Source organism: Nipponia nippon, unplaced genomic scaffold (assembly GCF_047370975.1).
Source record: "Nipponia nippon isolate SJK-2023a ecotype South Korea unplaced genomic scaffold, ASM4737097v1 scaffold_11, whole genome shotgun sequence".
Taxonomy (NCBI): Eukaryota; Metazoa; Chordata; class Aves; order Pelecaniformes; family Threskiornithidae; genus Nipponia; species Nipponia nippon.
The window spans coordinates 17,217,538-17,242,875 of NW_028262302.1; positions in this window are offsets into that span (position 1 = coordinate 17,217,538).

Here is a 25,338-nt window from a genome sequence, read left to right on the forward strand (position 1 = left end):
GGAGTTGCTTTCCTTCTCTAAAGGGAAGAGTTGTTGCAAACACTTTGGTAGTCTCTGGCCATGCTAGAAAGGGTGTGTCGGAGCACAGTTTGTCCAGAACACACTTGACAGCACACAGACACCAGTGCAAAGCCAGGAGCTTCCAGCATTCCCCTTCTCCCTGTTGTACACTAAGGGGATACTCCAGAGGGATTGCCAAGGGTAAAAAAGCTTGGCTGTTTGGTAAGCTGGTGTCACAGCTGCTGCCAGAGGAACTGTAAAGAGAGAAATGGGAAGAGCCATTTTATCCTCACTGGCTCATACTTTGATTTGTGGCTTCCCAGATGGGTTGCTACATTCTGCACTAGTTTTCACTTCTAGCTCTCTAGATACAGCTTCATGCACGCTTCTCTGCAGTAGCCTCATTTTTAATGTAGTCAGGGCAAGGGTAACTGCAATGAAGTTCACACATAACAGAAATGCCTGCACCTATTCTAAATGCAAGTGAAAAAAATAACTTGATGAGGGCTGCTATCCAAACCAACAATAGTTGCCCATGCTCAAGCGAGGCTTGTCAATCAGGAACATTTCTTCTGATTTCAGCCTCGTTTTATCTTAAAATATAAATTATTCTTTGTCTTGATGCATCAGGCTCAGTCTGAGATTTCTGCCTGGGCTGTCCTAACTGTCTTCTTGAACTTCTGCAGGTGTTTTGTAAACCATGCTTACATGCAGGGCTAAAGATAGGGAAGATCCAGCCACTTATGTCTTTCTCTCTATGTAAATAAGCCGGGACATACACTTTACCTTATTACTCCTATCCCTACTCATTTGCAATGTCTGGAGCCTCCATTAAATGTCTCATCATTTCCATATGGATGATATTATGCAGAATTGAGTGCAGTACTGAAAAATTAAACTGTCACAGAGATAAGACAAAACTGTGAGAGAGAAGGAAAAAAAACAAACCCAGGGCTATAAACTGTGATGGTCTCTGGTCTCAAACGTAGTGATAAAAGGGCAACTTCTTTTCTCTTCCTCAGGATATGAGAACATTGCTTCCATTTGAGTATTCAGCACATGTAGCAATCCAAATGATGGAGCTGACCAGGCGATTCCTGCCCTCACTGACTCCAACATAAATCTGGATTTGTGGCCTGGAAGGGACTGCTGTGAGTTTGTGCTGGGAAAACTAAGAACAGAGTTTGAACCACTGCCATAAGAAGTAGCAAAGAACCAAACAGAACATTATTAAAATGTCAGAGTTCATTTCTGGTCCTAATAGCTATGTACAACACCCCTGCTCCTTTGCAAAAAGGAACTGGAAGGTCACTGTCATTTCTGGTCTTGAAGACATGTGTCACTCATTTCCAGCCTCTTCTGATATTTGACAGTATGGACCTGCCTGGAGCACAGCAAGAATAAAGGATGACACAGCTCACTGAGCAAAATTTCATTAACAATTTTCCTCCTACTCAAATAAGAGCTCACCCCGACCCTAAAATGTAGAATTTGCTACAGAAGAGGTACTTGTGAGGGCTTCAGTTAATGCAATCCAGTCTTTGACGAAGTCAGGTCTCTGTCTTGGAGGAATGCTTGAATTGATAACAATCTTTGATAAAATGCTGCATAATCTGTAAAAGAGAAATGGGCCACTTCAGCAGAGGAGGTCATGTTTTTCATTGTCTAGTCTGATCTGAGTTTATTGCACCAAGTGAAACTAAAAACATGGATTCTCAGTAAAAGTCACTGCATGTCTATCAGCTACATTTGCGTGTTCATGCTCATGTCGTAATTAATAGTTTACTCATAATTTGCAGATTAGATGCTATATTTCATTTCAGAAAAAACAGGAAATTCCATTAACAGTTTAATTACTAGCTTTCCCAGGATATTCTATGTTGCAGTAAAACACTGATACTTTTCTTTTTACTACAATATGACCTCTTCAAATGCTACAGTTGGGACCTGGTTTAGCACATGGTACAGATTCTGCCTCATGACAAGCAATGTTGCTCAAGTCAGGCAGCTTCTAGATTTGTCAAAATGTTTTCTATTTTAAGAACAACTGTATAGGATTGTATGTATAGCCTAATGCATTATGTGTTACCATAACACATGATATGATAATTGAGGTTTTACACTCTTATTGAAGACATAACATGAAGTTTCAATTGGGTGAAATCATGTCAGTTGCCCAAAACCATAAAAATTAGCTTGAAACAAATCTCCCATCTTTAACATTTCCACATTTGGCAGAATTTTGGATTTGAACTAGTTGTAATGGTAATGTCTTCTGTTCCACCTTCCCAGGCACAAATTAAGACGATCTTAAAACAATGATGTGACAAAGAATGTTGTACCAGTAGACAGTGCTCTTCTGTAAAGCATGTCCAGAAGAGAGAATCTGGTCACAATAACTTTAGAGTTTACACTCTGGTCTGTAAAAAAAAATTCATTTTCTGTGTTGCTCTAACCTGTCCTATAGAAACACTTCAGGCAGGAAGGGGTGATATCAAACATTTGTGGAGACAAAAAGAAAGAGAAAGCTTAATATGACTTTAATATTTGGTTTAAATTTAAAATACAGTCTAAAGACAGTTGTGGTGTGGGAGTATGGTCATTTTAAGTAAGCAGTGTCTTATGTTGTTCTCATTTGTAATGTTCCTAGAAACTGAGAGCAGAGAGCTGTGAGTGATAAATAATCAATATCTGGAAGACTATATAAATAAAGCAGAATATTAAGATGAAAGAACTCAAGAATCAAAAGAGATTTTGCGACAATTCCCAAACAATTAGATATTTCCTTTGTGGACAGACCTTTTTAAAAATCCGTCATCCTTTTTCTAAGCAATACTTAGAGTTTGTAAGAACTGCTCCAGCAGCAAGCCACTGAAAGAATCTGACACAAGGTTTAGTTTTTCTTATTATTATTTCTGAATGTTAGAGAGTAGGGATGTTCATTTAACTTTAAGTTCCTGTCCTTCCAGTGAAGAATATATTAATGCAGAGAGCTGCATCAGAGTCTTAAAGCATGAGATAAGGCTGTATGGGGGAGACCTGTTCAATGTGGGCGACCTGTCTCCCAAATTCAGTTCTCATACTTCATCTTTTAATGTATTCACAACGCCTTTGCAATTCACACCCTCTGATCTTCTCTTGTATAAATCGTATTGGCCCTGCTTATTTCTCTGGTAGCTTCATACTGGTACGTACTATGAGGTACCCACAAATGAGGAAACAGTGCATCTTCACATTTTATCACCTCAACACACTGCACAAGGCTTGCACTTTGGATTAAAAAATAGCCTTATGAGTGCAAAAGCCAACAGCTGAGGGGCTTACATCTCTCTTACCCCCAGTAAATAAGGCTTAGGAAAGCTTTGAACTCCACAGAGACAGAAAAAGAATGTAAAGGAACACTTCACATTATGAGAAACAGATCTCTGAAAAGTTACAAAAATTGTATCCGTATAGCTACATCAAGTCTCTTTTTTCCCTTAAATGATATTTTATAGAGAATATTGGATTCTTCAGTTTCCCTTCATGTTTAGCTAAAATGGCTACAGTGTTAAAAAAAAGGCCAAATATTTTCAGTCAGGCTTGCTTTGGTATTTAAAGATAGAAAGGGAGCATCTATAGTTTCTTTAACTTAGCCTAAAAGGTTAAATCTGCAACTCTGAGTGGGGGTAAAATTCTCCACAATTTCCAAGGTAACTGCAGCTGTGTTCCTCTGGCTGCTACTCACTTACTCTTTGTTTCTGACCAGAAGGCTCATGATCAACTTCTCAGAGTCTCTCTACAGTCTCCAGATTTACTGCTCCATCACAGCCTGAAACTTCAATGCCCAGAGCATTTAATGAGGTTATTAAACTATAGGACTGGCCCTTAATTGTGTTAGCCAGCAAATGAGAGATCTTTGGAAGAGTGACTGAGAAAATGCACCAACTGACAAAGAATTTGGATCCAGAACACTCCTATAGGACTCCATGCCTCCCATATTGTCCTCTGTGGTTTTTCTCCTATTTAGTGTGCCTTTTTAAGCTTATTGTTTACCTGGGAAGAAAATTCAGTCAGAACCATGAAATACAAGTAATCATCAATGTTTGCCAATAACCAAAGGGTAGTAAATAAGGTATTAGCCACAGAACATCAGCTACTAAATGCCTGGAGAGTGGCCAGTCTGGCTGGAAATATGTATTCCTTTTTTTCCCTGCTGTCATTTATGTCAGTCTTGAATAGATTCTGTTTCACTATGCAGTGGATTACACCCAGAGCTTATGGATATGAATATGGGTTGCTTGCTTTGCTCTCTCTGATCATGCTCCAGTGGTATTAATACTTGGGGTCAATCTGGATTATCCCATGTTTAAAAGATGGCAATTAAACACTTCAGTTCTTAATTTCTGAGAATATCTTACTTATAAGAAAAGCTAAAGCAATTGCTCACACAAACTGACTTTGCCAATTTCTTGTCGCTGGTGGTCTGGGTAGCGGTAAGGGGAAAAAGACATAAGACTGTTGCACAAGTGTTCTCCCTTAGATGGGCAACTGATCTGAACAAGTTGCAAGGAACTTAAAGGTTGAATGGGTGACTTCATTCTTTAGACACAGTTTCTCCTTCTATGTTGAAACTCAGTAGCCAAAATTAGCTAAGATGTATCCCTAAAGCAGAGTCTGGAGTTCAAATTTTACCAGTTGTGTGTTCAGGAAAGAGTCTGGTTTGTCATCACAGGAGGTAAGGGTGGCTGCATGTGAGACCGTCTGGGATACCACCAAGTGAGAAGGAACTTGGGACCCATTTCCAAGCTGGAAGAAAACCACAAAGAAAACAGAAGGCTATCTTTAGCATGCCAAGTACATTAGATGAAAAGATGAGATCATCCTATAGGTAAAGGAGATTTTCCTCTAAAATATATGTCTCTGATGTCATGAAGTAGCTGGTGTGAAAACTTGCTCGATATGTAGTAGCTCAGATATTTTAGCTCACTATTTATTTTTATCCTCAGTATGTTAACTAGGAAGACAGTGTCAGAACTACACGAAATGAAGACACTTTGAGTAAGAAAAAACATTTCAAACAAGTTTAGAAATTATTATGAGCAAGACTTTATTTAAAATATTGCTAAAACTTCTTTCTAAAGGCACTGTTTTAGAACTCAAACAGGTCTAATCAGGATGGAATAGGCAGCTTCAAGGGCCCTGACAAAGTGAGCAAAGGGCAAATGAAAGCAAGATGTTTGCTTAGATTCACTGTGTGTGATCTTTTCTAAGGCTGGGCTATGAATTCCAAGCTTGACCATAGTTTTCCGTCTACTTTTTTGAAGGTAGGGATTTTTATCTATAGAAAGGACTTCACAATATAACTATGTGGTATGGAGTACATATTATTTCTATAGAAGACCAGCATAAATCAATGATTTAAGTTTTTATTCTTTTCTCTTGTGGAAAAATGTGTGACTGCATGACCAGATAGCAGCTACATGTCAGTACCAATGTTAAATTTAGGTTTCCAAAATTTATTTCCCCTATTCTCTGACAGTATGCAAGGAACATGAACTACCCAAGGTTTAAAATAGCCTGCATAATCATAGGATTCCAAGAGGCCAGAGTGCCTACAAGTACCCTTAGCCATGAAGGTGTTAATCAGTGTATATACTGTCTCATCTGCATCTAAGAAGCCCTGCAATTAAAATCAGAACTTTTATGCCTGGTCCCCAGCTTGCTGCTATTCAAAGCTCCTATCTGCATACACTGGGGATGGAAAAGGCCTTTTGAAAGTAAATAATTGAAAAAATTAGAGGGATTTTCGAAGATTGCAGAGCTTCCCTTTAGGACCAGTCCAGGAGCCCTGTCCTTCTGTCAAAGTACAAATTACCCCCATATGGTGATGTCCGTTCTCTCAACTGTAATTTATTCATTATGCAGAATGCCGAATACCAAATGGTGAAAGCACAGCAGCAGAACAATGAAACAGGCTTAGGAAGCTAATAAGTGTCCAATCAATGAGAACCTAATGAACTATAACATGTAATACTTTATAAGGCATTCAAATTAAAAAGGGGAAAAAAATCAACAACAATGAAATATCAATTTACTTATTCCAAGTCTAATCAAATGAAATAAGCATCATCCTCCAAAAATACAACCATAACTGACATTTGGGGAGGGGGGATGAGTGGAAGGTAAGATCAAGCCAAAATTCCTTTAAGGACAAAATCACATACTAACCACCTGTCCTTATTTAGTGTAGGCTCTTTGCACCAAACTCTTTTGGTGAGGTAGTAAAAGGGAGGTTTTTTCCAGTATCAGTGCTTGGGAAAAGAGAGGCAGTATAAATCTGTAGAATATGTGAATATAATAAGGGTAGCTGAAATCTTTATCAAGAACTCTTAGGTGTATTTCATCAAAGGCAGCACCTTTACCTTTCAAGGTGAAGGCAAAAACTTATTTTTTATCTGCACACAACCTTGTCCCCTCTATCCCAAGAGCCTTATTTTACTGTGAGTCCCATTCCCACCTTTGCCAAAAACTCCTGGATCTCATTCTGTAGATATAATAATAATTAATAAATCATGTACAAGGTAATCTCAGGAAGGTGTTCTGTCCTTCCTAAGCAGCCATTATGCAGAATGTCTTGTGGATAGAGCTGTTTTCAGTGAAATGCTGGCAAGGAAATTATTAACTCCTTCCCCAAGACGAGGAGGTGACAGCAGAGATCCAGGTATCCTGTCTGACAGAACACTCCGTTGGCTTTCCTGTCTGCTGGGCTGCACAGTCAAGAATCTCTGCCCTTTAGTCTTCTTCCACTGAGACACTTGTCTTTAAATGAGAAATTTCAATTAATGTGCCTCTGAATTATTGTTTCTGCATATTTTTTTAAAAAAGCTTGTTTTGGGTTGTTGTGGGTTTTTTTGTGGTTATTGTTGGTTGGGGTTTTTTTTGTAATTTATATCCCCTTAATCCATTTTATATTGGCTTCTATTGCCTTCCCTGACAGATAAGGTGCCAACAAGATGGTTCATTTTCGTCTCAGCCAGCTACACATATTAGCAATTCTCACAGCAGTTGCCAAGTATAGCTGTACGTCCTCCTCTTCGAGAGTGGCTGTAGTTTTCTTTTTCCACAACAGTTGACATTAAGTGTCTTCTGTGTTTCCTGCTGCTCCTGTTTGCATGTGATAGCAGTTAGTGTCAGCTTCACAATCTCTCCATTTCTTCTTCTGTGTGTGCCTCTTTTCTCTTGTAACTTTCTCCATTAAAAAGAATAAAATAAATCTCTATTTTCATTTATAATTCTGTGTTTAAATTTGATGAAAGGCGTCTTGGACTCTGGACTTCTGCTGCTAGTTCTGCTGCTGATATTGTGGCCTTTTGCGCCAGTCACATGAAGTCTTTGGATTACGCTGCAGGAGCCTTGACTGGCACGGTGCTGTTTATGAAAGCAGAAACCTGAATTATGTGTGCCTTCAAACACATGGTCATAAAAGGTTTTGATGTTCTCACTCCCCAGACGGGCAAACGAGCACTATTCTTAATAGTTGTGCATTTCTTTGAGCTTTCTTATCCTGCGTTAGTACAAAACCAATAGCAAAGAAACCCTATGAAGCAGTCAGACTTGCAATTTGTCTGTGTCATTTCCTTCAGGACCACAGTGTACAGCTACTGGAGTAGAGGACTTCTGGGAACTAGAAGCATCCTTATATGGTGTAGGACAAATCTCACTTTTCCATCGGTGAAAGAAGACAAAAAATGGATATTGTGTGCAATTGTCTGGATAGCTGTTCCAACAGATGGGCCCTAGGAAGGGTGCTCAGCATTTTAGGAACACTGTACCCATGTGGGATGTTCGAAGAGTGGCTAAGGAGCTCACATCCGTGAGTTTTCCACCAATCCAAGGAAAACTCTTGAAAAATCTAATCAAGTCTTTCCCAGTCTGTCTCATATTCATACAGCAGTAAAGACAATAGGATGCAAATGCAACAAACTCCTTTTTGGAGTCTGACTGTAAGAAATAAGTTATTATTCTCTGGAATTTTTTTTTTTTTTTTTTTTTTACAGTTCTGTATTATTTGTTGCCTCACAGATCTTTCTTTTTCTTTCTCACACCTCACACTTTGGTATGACAGCCTCAAAGCAATTGCTACCAAGATTACATTAACGAAATTCACTCAGCAATACAGGTGCACTAGAACAAAAATGAAAATGAAACCAACAAAAACCAGGAGAAAAAAAACATGACAGAACTGCTTTGTTTCCCAAATTATCATCCTGCAGTCCAGACGTGGAGAAGCAGTGAACAGCTATCGCACTGTGGGTAATACAGGAAAGCTCTTCTTAGAACAATGGAAGCAGCCTCCCGTAGTCAGAACGTGAGCTGTCAGTGGGAATTAATGTCCATCAGATCTTCCCCATCGCCTGGTGTTTCACTACTGGGCTGACCCAGAAGGTGTGTTCATGGGGTCAAGGGCAAAGGTAAAGCACAGAAGATTGTAACACATCCAGTTTAAAGAGAGTATTATCAAACTAAGTTGTCGGTTTTAACTGCCCTTCAGGGACTGTAGTGGAACATCAGTCCCTCTTTAATGAATGGAAGTTTTGCCTGTAACAGTAAAAGCAGAATAAATACTTTTAACTGTTTGACTTGTCTCTTTTTTTTTTTTTTTAATTATTATTAGTCTTTTAAAGCCAGCCGCAGCACATAGGGTTAAAGATGTAAAATCTCTGCATGGTGCAATAAAACTGATACCGAAATAGTGTCCCCCTACTGTAGGAGGAATCTGCAATCAGGACTTCCAAGCACATGCAAAAAATAACTCTTGGATCAGTCGTCTTGCCTTCCAGTAGACTTGGCAAGAAAGACAAGCCATATGTGAAGCCAGCCATATATCAGTTATGTGGTCTTAGATATTTGCAATAAAACAAAGGACTTTTTGCTGTCAGCCCTCCTGATTCCATGGAGCCTTTACAGCTCACAGCAATGTCCCTTTATCAAAAGCCACAAAGTTATCCTTAGACATGTGCATTTCTTAGGGAAAATATTCTCTGAAATAGCTATTTATGATTAAATCCATCAGGGAAAGGGGAAGACATGAAAGGACCTAATACAGTCAGTTTCAGCCATGCTGAATGCATCTAGATATAACAAGTGGGTGTAAAAACAATTAAAAAAAAAAAAAAAAGAAGTAAGATTGGGGAGCTGGGGGAGGTTGGAGGAATTAAAATACACATGCACAAGAAAATAAGATCAAGAAGAAAATCTTTGTGACAGTGATGTGGATGCCCTGGTAAATTAAGTGGAACTAAGACTTCACCCCCGAATTCCTCCTGGCCATTTATTTAGACATTATTAGCTGGCAGTTTCATACAGGGATCATGTTAGGAGTGGGTTCAAAGCAAGAATTTTATAACAGTGCTTTTCCAGCTAATTCTGGGTGGACAGCCTGCATGCAGGGAACCAAAAGGAAGGCTGGGAAATAGTTCAGGGTGAGCCACGAAGTGAGGTCAGGAGCTAATGAATAGCTGACACCCCGGACTTGCAAAACCATGTGGATGTGAATGGCCCTATGCGTATGATTACTCATATATGTGAAGTTCAGCGTGCACTCAAGCTCGGGATAAGAACTAGTAGTTTTATTTGATGTAGTGGTAAAAGGAGTCAGGGAAGGGATTTAAAAAGTGAAGTGATGTGATTACGGCAGTGTTTTTCTGAACTCGTCTTACAGAAAAGGCTTAAGAGAATGGAATTGTTACAAAACTAACAGGGTTTATTATAGAACAGCAGTAATGGCTTTGGCAATCAGTTTATGTGAATTTCAAGACTATAATAGCAAATGCCGATTTTTTAATCGAGTGTTATTAACTATTACATTATAAGCAACAGTAAACGCCCAATGGACAGATTAGCATTTCTGTTCACTTTGAAATATTTTTTTATAGTGTTCTTTTTGGGCAGACCCTGAGTTTTTAAAGTATTTCAGCTTTCTAGGTCCAATGCAGTGAGGCTGTCGACCTAACTTTAAGTTTGTGATTTGTCTTATTGGAAGTAGTGGCTCACAACCATGTATGTGCCTAAGGACCTTGCCATGTCATCCAGGTTTTCTTTTTTTTTCTTTAAAAAAAAAAAGAAGAAAAGAACCTAAAATTGACTCCCCTCCCCACCTCTTTTTTTTCCATACCTCTATATGAAATCTTTGCAAATAATCTTTTTAATCAGTTTATGGATTCAGATACCAGTGAAATATTTGCTTTAGAATGAGTATCTCTTACTAATGTCCTACTCAATATCATGCTGTTTCTGTGGACTCAGTACATAAAGCCTAAGGGCTCTTATTCAGGGATACTGCTACAGCTAAGTTTATCATTTGTAACTCTAGACAGGGCAACAAATTCTATTATACAAATATTTGAAGCTATCACAAGGAGAGGAATACTTTACAATAATCCTTCACTCAGAAGTTGCACTTGCAGCCCTTTTCAGTTACTTTTCATTATTTCACCACAGGGGAACAGTTTCAAGGAATTATTATACTAACCATTATATTAAAATGAGCCCTAAAACTCCACCCCCACCCCAATAAATATCATTTAACATTCATTGTTGTGGAAATATGTAACAGACAAGTCAAGAGGGTTTTTCTTTTTTTTCTTCTCACAAAGGTATGAAAATATTAGTAAATGCTCAGATCTCCACCACTCAAAATATTATGGGTCAGATCCAAGCAGAGCAGAGAGATCAGGGCTCCATCATCACAGCTTTATATCATTATGGGCTTTAGGGCATAATAGCCTGTGAGGAAGCTTGGTTAAAAGATGGGAAGGAAACCTGAAAAAGGTTGATTATGGCAGGCACAGCACTTGACAGTTCCTTTTCAATCTGATTCAGCTCAGCTGTGAATACTGTTGTGTCCTCAGCACAAAGATCCTGCTCTCTGCCATGCTACTTTCTGTCACCCCAAGGCTGTGGTGTGGTTCACCCAGAAGAATGGATCCCAAACCCAAATGCCATGTGTTTTCCAAAGGGTGCACCTGCTTTGCTGTGGATCTGGTGCTCAGAGCTTGCTGTCTGAAACCTTAACACCCAGAAACTTGTTTTGACAGTTTGGGTTATGTTCGTTAGGGAGTCCAAGGACTGAATATTTCTTGGGGGGGCAGGGAGGAGAGGGGAAGAAGCACAAACAAAACAAAAACTTAAGCCTGTGACTAATTGGCTGAAAGGATGTGAGCAATTCGGCTCCACTTAATTGAATGTGGACTCAAATTAAAAAGAAAGAGTAATTGCCTTCAAAACTTTGCATTGCAGATTACTGGCCTCTTCTATACATTAAGTGAAAGCCTTCGAGCACATGTGTCAGTAGTGTTGCTGACAGGAACCCAAATATCCTGTTATATGAATCTGCATTCAGAGGACTTTATTCTAGAAGGGATTAGCCTGCATTATATTGGTGGTTTTATTTACAAGATGAATTTTCATGAAAATGGTGTCCTGATTTTGGCTGGAAATTTTAAATCATGACCATGCCTTCTAACTGCTGGCTGCTTTCCAAACACTTCCTGATCAGAAGACCTGAAAATAGTACTTTATTTTTTAATGTAAAAATAAACAATATTTGCATTTGGAGCGAAGCCTGTATATTTTTACACAAATTTTCCATTTATTTTAAAGAAAGCTTCAGTTGAGCAAAGCCTTACCTGAGTTAAACATGAATAAGCAAGGAGCAGAGAGTCAAGGAATTCACCCATGAAAGTACAGAGCTCAGTTATGAGGCCTTTTTAAATAAAAATCATGAATTAAATTATTTTGTCTGCACACTGACATTGCCATTTATTCTTTATATGAAAGCAGCATCCACAACTTCTAGCCCTATTGTGCTATGCACAAAAACACAGAACAAAAGAAATGTCCTACCTCTCAAAATACTTCACTGCAAGAGCAACAAAGACCCTTTGTTTGCTATTTAAGCAAGATCGGTGGACATCAACTCTAAGCAGAAGAATCAGAATCAGCCTTTTCCATCCTCTTCCAAACATGCATATGCACATTTTTTGCATGAGTCTGCTACAGTAAAAGGACTCCTAAAGAAAAGAATGGAGCAGAGCAAAAGGAAAATATTACTTTATATTAATAACAAATGGAGTGCACAATGCATTCTACATACAAAGGTTACCCATTTATGGAGCTAGAAGCCAAGGGCATTTTAAAACTTAAAGATCCCTTAAAGAAACATATTGGTTTAAGTAGGAAGCAAATATTCTTAGCTCAGCAGGTAGTTGGTATCTAAATCACATTCAGACTTCACATAAATACACATGTCAAAGCATTTATCTAGTAATAAAAAAACAACTCTTAAGGAATGCAGTTCAGATAGGGAAGTGTCAGTTATTTTGCACATTTCCTATTTCCAGCTCATTAGTTTCAGCTTTTGACAGGGGCGGAGCTGAAAGAGGGGGTCAGAAATCCTGTGGAGGTTTTTCTCTCCTCCCAATTTCACATGAATAAACAGAGGGAGGGAGTCCCCTGCCTGTCTGCCAGGCTCTTATCTATCATATTTAGATGCTAGATGCTGTCAGATATTAGATAGCGATGCCTGTAGGTATTGCCAGTTACTGGGAAATTAAACCTGGAATAGAAGATACTCCTTTCCTTTCCCAAACTGACTTTGCTTTAGGAGTAGGTTTGGACATCCTTCAAAAAATGTTGATGTCCAGACAAAGGTGACAGGATTATATTTCTGTCATTCATTACTTGCACCTGATTTTTTTTTTCTTTTCTCACTCCATCCATGGTCTCTTAGCAGCACCCCATCTGCATCTTTTATTTCGCCTACATTCTTACATTCCTCTCAAATGCAGATCCTCCCACTCCAGAAGTGGTAGGTTTAGACTTACACTGCTGATTTTTATTTAAACTCTCCTCATGTAAGAAACCACTGTAAGTATTAGAAATTCTCAGAAATTCTGTGTTTTCAAGATTAGAGCCAATAAAAATAGCCAATTTTCCTTGATTTCCCCCAAAAATATTTCAGAAAATGAAGATGTTCCTCTAGGGAAAAGGGCAGTGAACATTACTGTAAGAGGAATTTCTAGCTAGTTCTAATTCTTGGAAAATGTCCCTATGATCACTAACAATCAAGTTAGCAATTACCACCCTTCTGCTAGAAGTTACACCCCTGTAAACTGAGATAAGATAACCACGTGGGCATGCTTTTCCCTCCCAGCAGTAAAGCAAACCTAGCCATCATAAATTGTGAAATGAAAGCATGTGTGCAGTCAGCTACTGTGTTTCAGCTGAAGGCTGGTAACTTCCAGCTGATGGAAGGTAACGCCTTAAGACACTCTGACTGCCATTACCCCAGCGCACAGTCTAAGCACTTTGGAGTAGTGCTTTAAGTGATGTAGCTTAATATCCTTCCCACCTGTCTTATTCTTTCTTTCATAATCTTACCTGCATAAGCACTGTCCTGGTTTGCTTTTAGTAGAATCCATTAAAAAAAAACAACAACAAAGCTAAAATATATGTGCATATTTATGCGTGCATGTCTTCATGTGGGTGTGCATGTGTTCGCAGCCGTTTGGTTTACAGAGGGTAAAGGCAAAAATATGGCATGGCCCTTTGAATTAGAGAGGTCTCAAATGGTATTTTGCGTATGTGGGATCATCCACACCTTTGGATCATCCTTTGAAAAAACCCTATGTGGACTTTGAGGTGCTTTTAGTGCATTACGTGTGAAATACTACAGCAAAATGACTGGCTTTGATTTGATGATCAGGTGGAGTTTCAGTTTGGTTCCTATCGCCTCCCAGACTTGCTCACATGATTCTGCTCCTAAAGTCTGTATGTTTTTGACAGGAAGGTGAATTATGGCTTCTTTTAAAATCATTCTCCAGAGAGGGATATAGGTGAAACAAATGACCCGTGACATTTATCACTAATTGGTAGGCTAGGACTTCAGTCTGCATTAACTTGTAAGCTAGCTGTACCAACAAAGGCCACAGCCTGTGTAATTTTTCTTTTGGGCTCAAATCTCAAATTTTTGTACAGCACTAGCGTAAAGGTGGTGCAACTTTCTCCCAGGATTTTGAGCAATTATTAAATATGGCAGCAATGGAGATCTGGAGATGCTGTAGGACTTTTCTCTTGAACACACCCAGGAGATCAGGAGTGTACCCATTGTGGCTAGTGAGGTATTTTAGTGTGCATGAATGCAGAAACAGACCCAAAAGTAGATTCATCCTTAAGGAATAGAAGTTTTTGTGATGAAAATGTCTTTTTATTTGAGAGTAAAGCATAGATAGATGCTCATCAGTCATACAAGATCATCATTAAAAAAAAAAAAAGCAAACACGCATCCCACTTATTAAACGAAGACAAAACGCTAAAGCAAAGGTGGACACAAAAATTACTTGGTGCCTTCCCTGTTTTGAGTTTTCAACAGTCCTGTTCAAATTGTGAAGCTAACAGTAGCTAATAAGAGAGTAAGTGATCCAAACATGAATAATATTTAGTTTAGAGCCCAAGACGTGCCATGTCTCATAGGTGTTGTGGAGACTGAGTTCCGTGGAGAAGATGCTGACCTAACAGTAACAGAAATATAATCCTGCCACTGTTGTTCATTTTTCATAGATTCCCAGTTGGTTGTTTGATATGCAACTCCAAAAAGTTATTGTTTTTCCCCATTTTTTTTCTTTTCTGTTAGCCAATAAAGTGAAACCATAACATCAGTGTTGTTTGAAAACATATTTACGTTTGTTTTCCCTATAAAAAGAGATAATAATGTTATGTTCCAATAATATTAAGTTGCAATGTTATTTGCAAGATTGCAGAGCTTTTAATTTTCTGATTATTTCCACAGTGGGAGTTTCAGCTCAATTTCTACCAAGACACTTCTATCTGTTTCGGTTATTTTTTTATTACAGCTAGAAGCAACAATAATTGCCTTTAGTGTATGAAAACATGACTGAGGAGACAATTGTTGTCCCTAAAGACTAAAATCATCAGCATACATTTTTGATGTAAAATTTTTGTAAATTAATTGCAAGGTCCTATAAATATTATATTTACTAAAATTGTGTTGTCTGCTGTCTTCAAAGAAACAATCTCCTTTTTTTTTTTTTTAAACTATGCTTCATACACAGTACATTTCCTGAGGCAGAAAACAAAAACATGGAACAAAATATTAGCCTTCTACTTTTGTAATTTTACATTCTGCTACTTTTCTTTCCCAACTCTGGGGTTTCTTTTTAATATAATTCTGGAAGGATACAGGAAAAAAAATCAATAGCACTCTCAATAATCAAGCCCCATTTTTAGTTTTTCATTATTCAGCTGATCAAAAAATTAAATATCCATCCCAAATTATAAGGCAGTGTTTTTACATTTGATTTTGTCACAAATCAAAAAAAATGAAAAAAATTCAAAATGTCTGACGTTTTGTGGAATATTTTTTCCCACAATTTCTATTCAGAAATAATAAAATAAAATCTTTTAGATATCCTCTAATGAAAACATTTCAACTTGAAGTTATCCAATCCATAGTTATATCTTGGAAAAAATTATCTGTCAAGACTTCTAAAGGAATTATCCTCTACAGCCCCTCATAGAGGAACCTGACAGACTGCCCAGGACCTGGAACTACAGTTGTCAAAAGTCTCTGAAATAACTTGGGTAGATGCCAAGATTAATAAGCCTAATTAAAATTACCCTACTTTGTTTCCAGTTTTCCTGGTAGAAAAATAAACCACAGTCAGCTTTTTACTGTGAAAAAAAAAAAAAACGAACTGGATTTTGATTTTTAAAAAAACTAATCTTTAACCAGACTCTAACATCTTTTCGGCTGTGTTAGCTCTCAGTCTGGTGTGTCCTATGTAACCCAGATGTACAGAAATTTCACATGATTTATGGGCACGTGGCAGAGCACTCAAGACAAACAGATTATGTCCTTTCCCTATCATTATTTGACTGGAGGAGCTACAAAATATTTTGGATAAATAAGCTCACAGGCTTTTTTGAAAGAGATGGGCAGTGTTACAGCTATCAAGAACAATGATTAGTTCCAATAGATATTTTAGCAGATGTACTCCAGTCAGAATGGTGGTCCTTAGTTTTGAGCAGGCAGCACATTGCACTTACTTATATCAACTAGAGTTAGCAAATTTGCTCCTAGAAAACCAGTAGAAAAGCTAAGAAAAATCATTACTCAGAAATCATGATTTCATAAGAAGATCTGATCTCCAGAGAGGATCAGGGACCAGATTGCACAAACAACCAGAAATATCTGAGGACCTAACTTTTGATATGTCCTTGACAACTTCAGAAGAGGCCAGCCTGTAATTATTTACTTATTTGTTTATTTTTGAAGCCACAGTACCAGAAGGTCCCTTTTTGAGCTAGTGGCAGCAATACATTTTCTCATGTACCAGTGGAGACTGGTGTGGTAGAGGGGCTCCAGCTCATCTGCCAGCACCAGCAGGAAGGTGTGTGTGCTCTGGGGCATGGGAATTCATCTCCAAGTAACACAAATGAGTAACAGTGCTCTTCCCTGCCATAATATCATTGCAATCAAGCTCTTAACATGATTTACAAACTCTATGGGATTAACCAATAATATGCTGATTAGCCAATAACTATTGAATCATCTTTCACTTCAGAAAAGGAACATTGTATCCAACTTGGAAAATATCGTACTGCTGGCTTCAAACCACTGCCACTAAACAAAGCACTGTATTCCAGTGCCGATAATCACTGTATGGTATTTTAGCCCAAGAAGTTTATATCTATATCTATAAAAATAACTAGGAACAGGAATAATAATTGAATTCTAAATGATTGTGCATCATCTGTCTAAATTCATATTTCAGCATTTAAACATGTTTCAGCACCTAGGCATATGAAAGGGTTAAACAACAGCAGATTTCCTGTGCTAGATAACTTAATGAAAAACATTCAGGGTGCTTTTTAAGAACAACAGACTCATACTGTTGGATGGTAACCTTTGGTATATCTTTTTTTTTTTTTTTCCACAGGGAAAATATAGGCAAGACAGTCTTTGCTATAATTCTTCCTAATTGCTCTAATGCATTTCATTTTATTTTAGTGTTTTCAGTTTATAAAAACAGTTAGCATCAGTTTGTTTCCAGTTTTAATGGAGATAAACTCCTTTTTTTCCCTCTGAAAAACTTCACAATATGGTTGGAAATGTCAGCAATAATTAGACAAAATGCTTGTGAAAACATAAAATAGAAACGATACATCTTTTTATAATGGAATCTGTTTGTCTGATTATCTCAAACAATGTACATTTCCAACTGCCCAGGAGGGTCATTAGCGCTTATGAAAATCAAACTCTGTTTTTTCTGCTTCATACATCATGGACAACAATATTGTCTCCAGGATCATTATATATTGTCTGGCTTTATAAATATATGTTAGACTTTCTTGAGCTACAGTGAACCTGGAGCATGAAATGCATTCAAAAATAAAAACAACAGGGAAAAAAAAAAAAGAAAATCACGTTATTAACTAAATAACTGTTACGTAGAAATTATAGAAGGATAGATAACCTCACAGAATACAGTACTCAAGGGACCTTGGTTCAATTCTGTCTTCAGTTGCAGATTTCCAGTATAACCTCAAGAAAGTCATTTCTACCCTATGCACAATGAGGGCTATTTGTCCCTTAAAGAGATGGCTGTGACAGCGCTCCCTCCTGAGTTCCTGTCTAGGTGTGAAGTCTAATTCAGAAGTTTCTGTTATTCCTTTGAGATGTACTCAGAGAACAGACAAGAGTATCACTTCTAGCTTTTTTCCCATTTGTAGAAATGGGGCTAATATTCCCCTACCCTCACTGGAGAGCTTATGGATGCAATCCATTAGTGTGTGAGAGGCATTCAGATACCATGATGACAAGGGCCATTTAGCAAGTAAATATCTGGACAGAGTAGGAGGAATTCAGCTACAGTTACCACTTTACATCAAAAATAGTTTAGTGCAAAAAGACAAACAGGGGAAGTCTCATAAGTTTACCATATGATCAATTATTATCCTGCACTCTAGGAAGCTGGAAAGCTATTTCAAAGATGACATTTCCACCTGTTTAGCTTGTTTTCCTATAAACATTGTAATATGTTTGCTCTGCCCTGTGGTTTAAGCACCTTGCTCTTTCTCAGTGATCATGGGTTTTCAGTCTTCACTTGTGTCTTTCAGATTCAGTGACAGTGTCACCCAGCAGGATGGAGTTCCAGGAATGCTGCTGCTTTGTTTTGAACAGGGTCCTGTTATATCAGCTGCCAAAGTGCCCAAGGAAAAACTGAAACTTACAGCAAAAGTGTAACGACATACAACAATTTAATTACATTTCATTTATTCTAAACCTTTCTTGCAAATTCTGTTCAAAATCCTAAGCTGTGTCTGGAAAATGTGGTTAAAAAAAGCAAATGCATTACAAAAGTAATCCGCTATAACCAAAGCAGGTATTTCTCTTCTGTAATACTAGTACACACATGCTTTGTTAATACAAGCAAATGCTTACCAGTAATGAACTCTCTGTATTGGTTGCAATGTTCTAGCCCAAAGTAGACACGATGCTAAAAACTACTTTTAAAAGATATGAAGGAATTAATAAATAAAATCCTTCTGCTACTCCAGTTTTGCAATGAAGCAGTTCCTTTCAGCCAAGCCTTCAGTATAATATACTAGAGCACATTTTCACTGCTGGTGAATGCAGCATATTTTCCCTGGCTCTCCACGTATTCTAACACTACTGAGGGTTAGACCTACCCTCCCAGGGTGCGTTTATATGAAGGAGGAGGAGGAGGAGGGCTTAGGGACTAAGGTCTCTCAACCCTGCTCACACCACCTAATGCTTAAGCCCCCCATGGCATGACAGGAGGGAGAAGTTGTCCAGCCTCCCAGTCCACAATAAAATGCTAAGAGCTCCATTATCAATCTCAGACATGGGTTTTGTTCTTAATTAGCAGAAACCAAAGCAATGAAACAGTATCAACATATTTTGTTTTGGTTTGTTTTGTTTCTTTTGCTTGTTGTTTTGTTCCTCCAGAAGTTGATATATACTTCATTTCAGTCCAGTAATTCCTCAGCTAGCAACACAACTTAGTCAGGGTCACAGGCCCCAACTTTATTCCACCTCTATGCTCATATATTTCTTGACCAGTGAAATGAGGATTAATTGCCAGAATAAGCACAGATTTTGCAGACTGAAACAGCAGAGGAGTCACACTTCTCTCTCTTGTGTCTCCTACAGCATGACATAGCACAGAAAGCAAAGCCCAGGGAAAAACAAACCAGACTGAGAACCCAAAGTCCTGTAGACAATATTTTCAGACTTCATCATAGAAATAAAGATTTGAGAAATCACGAATTAACAGCTCAAATCCACTAGAAGCAGAGGGCCAAATTTCGACCAACAGGCAGATTCACACGAGAGCTTCACATGGTAAATAGCCAATGTTTGCAAAGGCACTTGGAAGAAACATCAGCTGGAGGGCAGGCCAGTTGTCTTAGCTCTCCAGGGCAGACTGAAACAATAATGAATGACACAGAGGAACGGGAGATGAATTTTTACTTTGTGTACCTGTACTGCAGTGGAAAGGACACTTTACAATCTCCTGACAAGCTGATTGTTCTCATGCCACCATTTGAAATCTGCGACTGTGTCAGGACTTGATCGCGGGTCCATGTTCTTTGCCATAAACACCAGCCTGCCTCAGTTCACCAGTTCAATGTTCTGCATGTTTTATTCTTTGAGAGACAGAGCCTCAAGAAGCTCAATTGTAGGATTTTCCCATCAGCCTCATTTTTTATGTCATAGAATCATAGAACTGTAGAATCATTTACGTTGGAAAAGACCTTTAAGATCATCATGTATTCGTTTCTGATATTTTCCCACTTGTGTTATTTGCTTGGTGAAGCTGCTCCATTCATGGAGTTCAATAAATGGTGTTTGCCGTCAGAACAATTTGATTCTCGTTCTAATTATAGCAACAAGCTGCTTTCTTGAAACGTATTATGGGTGTTTCATTATTTTAAATTGTTGTCTTCCATATTAATTACAGAAACAGTTGATCTTTTCTGAGAAGCCAGCAGCTGCAAATTCCCCCCTTTTTAAATGTCTCATTTTAATAGGTGAAACATCAGGTAAAAATCAAATCGAGTTGTAAATAGTTCTCCAGAAGAAGATATGTAAGTTACAACACATTGCCTCCAGATTCCATAGGGTTACACTATTCAGATGTACTCGACCGTATCCCTTAGTATAGATCATAGCAAGCCGTATGCTGCACAGCTCAATTGCAAACACAAAGACCCTAAATAAATCACACAGCAATGGCAACATTACTAATAGGACTATCAGAATCCAAGGAAGCAGGGTGATGCATCTGAGAAGAGCCTACATCGTTATTCTGCATGATTTGTTTATGGTATTGTTGGAGAGATTGTTTCTCCCCCCTCCTTTCCCTAGTCCCTCTAGATTAAGAATGGGAAGGAAAAGAGGAACAAAACTCCAGAAACAGCCTGTACACTATAATCCTACTATCATAAGGACTGGTGGTCTGGTACTTATTGCAAACCATTTTACTAAACTAACTCACTCATCATCTTTACTCTGCTGCAACTCAACATTTGAACTTCTGTCAGTTTTCTGCTATTGTGTATTTCTAGCCACTGTTCACAGCTGTCCCTGAATGGCACACAGCACAGCACACTGAGCAGTTACTAAGACTGCTGACACTAGCATCATACTTTTGGACATCCTTACTCAAAGACCTGTGTCTTTTTAAAACAGAGATAGAAAATTACTCCTATTTACAAAATGCACAGTTGAGAGTTTCCAGTGTGGGAATGGGCTTTTCCTCCCCGCTAGAAAGTTGTTAAGAATCAGAGAGGAAAAATTTATGTTGGAGGTGAAAAATATGCTACCAGCAATGGTAAGTTCCTTAGTATTTCTATCATATTTAAAACTGGTTTGGAAAAAACATTATGATTTTTTAATTGTTATTTATTTATTTATTTAGAAACAGTTATCTAAGGATGGGAGATAAGTTGTATGACCTTGTGGATCTCTTCTGACCTAAATCACTGACATTGTGTTAAGTCCTTTCCACCATAAGGTAGTTGGGACCCATTTACATTGTTTAAGCATGGAGTTACCTCTTAACCGTGATTAAATGTGCTTAGAAGATAGAGACTCAGCTTCTCAAATAAAGTATTGACTGCAGATAAAGACATCTTTTTTTCTTTAAATTGTATGAATAAATGCTAGATAACATTGAGATATTTTTGAATAAGAGGTTTCAAAATCCCTTCATTGATCACATCAGAAAAACAAGACAGGTGAAAAAAAAAAAGAAAAGGGAAAAAAAAAAGAAAAGAAAAAAAAGAAGAAAGAAAAACAAAAGAAAGAGCTAACAAGAAGAGTGAGAGAAAAAAAGAAAAAAAATAACAAGCCCCAAAACCTAGAGCTCAACCAATCAATTCAACATTCTCCCCCAGGAACCAATGAACCGAGAGTTGTATAAATCAAGAGTTTATAATAAAAGACTAATGATCCTTTTCCCAAAAAATCAATAGCACTCCCAAACATGTTTCAGCAAATAAAGTAAGATTTTGCAATGATGAGTTGTCCAAAATAATGCTCAGATCAACCAGATAGTTACAACTGCGGTTTTCTGTACTCCCCTTTCATTTTCCCTTTCTTACATGTCCCTCCCGCTTTGCATCAGACCAATTAATATCCTTCCTTCCCTAACAGCTCTCTAGATAATTCACAGAAGCATTTGTCTGTGTGGCCTAGCATTAAACAGAAACTATTAAACAGTCAACTCCTATCTCTTCTATAGAATTAATGTCATGTTAACTCCTACCATGCTTTGCTGTTATATGATATGTAAATGAGGTATTTTGAAGTTGTTATAAGGTATTTCTCTCACACCCTCAGCACAGTCTTCCGATATAATCCAGGATGCAGTAAACCCGTTTTAGTTACAATATGGGAACTCTTCTTTTAATTGCTAATTTTAGCCTTACTAATCTAATTAAAAATCACAAGGAAAATCCAATGCTGTTTGTAATACAGAAACTGAGTTGAAGTTTTGTTGGGTTTGATACGTGCACAGCATTTTATAATTTGCTGTTAAAACAGACCTGAGGAAAAGTTGGCTCGGGGAAGGAGGAGGAGGGGATCAACCTGTGCGACTGAGGCTTATGAGCGTATTTCGGAGTAATTTCATACTGCATCCTGTCAAATTTACTAGAACAATGCGCTCTTATTCTTGGAGGCCTAAGCACATGAGCACTCACTCACCTCTCTAAGTAACAGTATTCAGGGTCCCACTGATTCCATTATGATGATTAACAGTTTGCAATGAATATGTACTAAAGCAGTCCAATGCACTGGGAACACTTTGATCATCACCAGCACATGGCTCATCTTCTGTGGTCTCATTAATGACATGACTCCAGTCAAATGCAAAATTGTAGTGCGGGGTCGGCGCAAGAGTGGTCAGATCCCCTTTCATCTCGGGGGCCCCATTTTCTTCCTAAAACACAGAAGTGACATCAGAAACATGCCTTTTGACATTGCTCTGCCAGCCAGAGTCAACCTGCTAAAGGGGCCAGGTGTGTTGCATCTCCTGGAGCGGATAGCAAGCAGAGACCCATGCATATGTGCGCTGCAACCACATCCACACTCAGAAATGAGATGCTTCTGCACTTCAACAGGGCAAAGTATGGGACAGTGCTTAATTTTATTCTGATCTGACCAGATTTTAAAGAACCGTGAGATACCAGTACTAACTCCACAGGTCCAGGAGCTGGGTGCCACAGCAGTTGTACAAGTATCTATGCTTTAACCCTAATACAGCTTCTCTTTTCCATCCCAAGGCACTAGGCTTTGTACAGCTCTCTTCTGTAAGTGCTTATGAATTCCCACTCACTCACGGGCAATCAAATGAATAAATCTGCTGTGTGCACAAGAGTATATTTTCCTTTTCATGGGCTACACTGCTTTTCCAGAGCTTACTTCACTCAGCCTGCTAAAGCGTTTTTCACCTCACTTCCCAAGACATAGCCAGCATCTGTGTGGCCTGTGGTGAGCATGCAGCAGGGTGCAGGGCAGGTGGGAGTGAGGAGTGTGAGGATGCCAAGGAGGAAGATTCCCTCCAACTCACTTAGTCACATTTGACTAATGCTGTGGGTACGATACAAGGTCATCAGGGCATTTACCATCCTGCTGCTTTATGAGAAGAAAATCTGAGGTCCTTGTGCATGACTAATCTTTATAAAGAAAGAAGTCAGGAGATAACTGTCCAAATAATCTGCTGATCTGGAGGATAGTGACCTCCAGCTGACAACTAACTTGGAGAACTGTACAGCTTTCACATTAACTAATTCATTATAAAAGTCTTCCTTGTGACAGAATAAAAAATTAACATCTCTGTTCCACAGATAGTAAATTAGGACAGAAAAATAAAGCAACTTGACTAAGAACAATGAGGGCATCACTTTCAGAGCCCAGATGAGTCCCTTTTTTTTGGTTCATAGTTTATTCCAACCCTTAGTGCACTCATTACGTACTCTCCAAAATCACTGAGCTGCAGGCAGTCAGACCAGAAGAAAGCAGTAGCAGCAACAGTGCATTTAGTCCTATGGAGACAAGTTTCTGCCTCGCAAAGGCCAGACTTTGGTGCATGTAGAGAGCAACACGTACTGTTGCAGAAAGCACAGAGAGCCAGCAGCAGCCATGGCGCCTTTTACCCTTGGTAATAAATGAGCAAAACCAGCCATGTAGAATTTATCTGTTAGCACTGACAGTTGTTAAAGACCATGTAACAGTCTGTAATGTATATAAAATTATTGACATCATATGTGTTTATATTTAGGTTAAACAACTATATTGTTTTTATAAGAGAAAACTGTTTCTGGAAACAATAGGCCAAATTGCTTTTTCTTGCTAAGAACAATGATGCAATGCTGCCAGTACCAACAATTTTTATTACAGAATCAGCTAACTGAAAACACAAGGCTCTTTAACGACATGTATCTTACAAAGCACTCCAATGCATGCTGATGCTGTTCTGCTTTGTTTGCTAGTCAAGATGGGTAAAAGCAATTTGTATTTTGCATTTTGTTCATTATTGCACTTTTCCTGCTTATGGTTCCTCCTGCTTTCCTTTCTCTTTCATGAGGGCAAGTATACAAACCCCCACTTCTTGTGAATTTTTCACTATCATCAGAACTAGTTGATGAAATCAGAGTCAGCTGAAGGGAGGAAGGCAAATCCTTCCAGGATGTGCAAGGGGCCAGAAGGAAAAGAGAAGGGAACTGAGATGGAAAATACACTCTTGTCAACAGAAATAAGCAAGGCTCCCCAAAATTTAGAGATTACATGGTCACAGTCACCACAGCAAACATGTGCTGAACAGTGTCTTGGACCATCCCAGCAAAAAAATGTTCAAATCTACAGCTGTAGCAGTTTGCAACAGGGCTGCATATTTGAGATGTGTTTCAATAGCTAACATTATGGCAAGCACAATCCATTCAGATATGCTAAAACTGGGATTGTAAAATAGAGCAAGAGCAAGGAGCCTTGCCATTTGTCGTTTAGATGCAGTTTAAAACAAAGTCTTCAACTTTTCACCGTATCTGACAGGTTAGAGATTCACCAGATGTGGAGAAGATGCAGCATACTGAGAGCATAAATTGATTTTATATTTAGGTTTAAAATAGATTTCATTGTCACTGAAACATTAATCACTCAAAAGAAAAAATACTGGATTTTACAAATGCAAAAATTAAGCTCTCGTGCTTGGCACGGTAATGAAATATACAGCATTCCTTGTTGTCCTTACCTTTGAACTGCACGTAACTGTACAGCAATGTTACAGGACAGAGATACACTTGTGAAATATTCACGAGCTGATGTCTTTGCAGCCCCATGGGACCTGTGAAGAGCTCTTTTTTCCCCCACATGTCTCTCTCAGACTTTAAATAATGAGGAGCAGAAAAGGTATGAGACAACATGTCTGTGTGTCTCCTTTGAAATCTTTTCTTACATTACCTTGTTATCTGTGCTCAAGAGCAGCAGGTATTCCAGCAGTTCAGAGTGTACCTACAGCAAAAACACCCAGCAAAATAGAGTGCCAGTAGACACAGCTTTCAGTTCCAGGTCCAGTCGGCAAAACACAAAACAAGTACATGGAGAGAGTGGTAGCACAGCTGAGTGTTTGGAGGGATGTGTGTGTGAACGGGTGTGCAGGCAGAATTTTTGCCAAAGCAGTTAGTTAGGAAAATAGATATTTATTATCCATCGTGGAAAACCATCACTGTTTCCTAATCTGTGCTCAC